Genomic DNA, 1,694 nt, shown 5'->3' with positions numbered 1-1,694 from the left:
GCTGCACAAATTAGTTTGCTCTGTAGCCATCTGTCCTGAGCTAAGATAAAAAAATGTGTGAGCCAGAGGCTAAAAAACTGTGTGCTAGCTCACACTAACTCAGCCTAGAGGGAACACTGCTTGAGACAGTCTTTTGAAGCTATTTTGTGTCGTATCAAGAGGATGGCCAGTCCAACAAACACACCACGCAACATGAAAGAATGAAGGTATGTCTTTATCAGTTTTAACTTTGCATTGCTATGCTCCCCACTACCAACTGAAATTGGAAGAGGAGAGAGATCAAAGAGCAATGAAGACTGATGGGAAAGCGTGTTATAATTGTCAAGTTACTGGCTTGATTACCACCAGATTCTTGCCTTTCAGAAACACTGGTGTAGGCTTGAGGCCTGCAAAAATCATCCAAGTCCCTGTTTCTCTGAGACCTCAAGGTCATGCTGATTGCCGTTTCAGAGAACAAGATAAGGAAGGGAGGATGGGAGTCCACCCAGGTGCTGGTTAAACCACTAGGTCTAGCGGTTTCAAGGCCAAAGGATCAGGGAGGGAGTTCACCTACACATTTCATCTCATTAGTGCAAGGACCCATGGGTGGGAGAAGGTGCTTGCTCAGTTAGGCCCTGTACATCCGCAGAGGACATGGTCTCATGATGACAACACACCTGACTGTTTATGTCACCTGGTTAGAAACATACCAAACTGAACTTGCCAAACCGGTTCATGTATAGAATCATAGAGTTGGAAGGGGCCATACAGACCATCTAGTCCAACCCCCTGCCCAATGCAGGACCAGCCTAAAGCATCTCTGACAAATATTCACCCAGACTCTTCTTGAAAGCTGTCAGTGAAGGGGAGCTAACCACCTCTCTAGGCAGCTGATTCCACCTTTGAACCACTCTGACCGTGAAAAAGTTTTTCCTAATATCCAGCCAATACCTTTCTGCATGTAATTTAAACCCATTGCTTCGGGTCCTATCCTCTGCTGCTTACTGGAACAGCTCCTTGCCCTCCTCCAAATGACAGCCTTTCAAATATTTAAAGACAGCGATCATGTCCTCGCTCAATCTCCTCTTCTCCAAACTAAACATTCCCAAGGCCCTTAGCCTTTCTTCATAGGGATCAGTCTCCAGACCCCTGATCATCCTCGTCGCTCTCTTCTGCACCCTCTCGATTTTGTCCACATCCTTATTGAAGTGAGGCCTCCAGAACTGCAGACAGTACTCCAGGTGCAGCCTGACCAAGGCAGTATACAGAGGGGCTATAACCTCCTGCAATTTCGATGCTATGGCCTTTTTAATACAACCTGTTAAGGAAAGAGACTGATATTCTGCTTTGTGAATTTATATTTGCTGCTGCATACACTCAATTGACTGTGCACACACACACACATAGGCTCAGAAAGCTGTACAAGTCACCTGTTGTGATACTACACATAGAAGGTGCCTGCGTAAGCCTTACACGTGAATGAGGTTTCAGCCACACAGCTACCAGCCTGGTGAAGAAAGCACACATCTCCATTATGGTCAGCAAAAACAACAACTTGAATGGAGGCAGCCCCCATTGCTGAATTGTTGAAAGCCACGTATTCCACATCTCTGCTTTATTTTACATTGGAAGTTCCTGCCAGATGGACCTTTTATGACCAGAGGAATGGCCAGCTTCATCTGCACTTCAAGGAGATTCCTTGACACCAAGCTTTC

This window comes from Gekko japonicus, unplaced genomic scaffold (assembly GCF_001447785.1).
Source record: "Gekko japonicus isolate JY-2015 unplaced genomic scaffold, Gekko_japonicus_V1.1 scaffold1056, whole genome shotgun sequence".
Classification (NCBI taxonomy): domain Eukaryota; kingdom Metazoa; phylum Chordata; class Lepidosauria; order Squamata; family Gekkonidae; genus Gekko; species Gekko japonicus.
Note: the sequence above shows the minus strand (reverse complement) of the source record.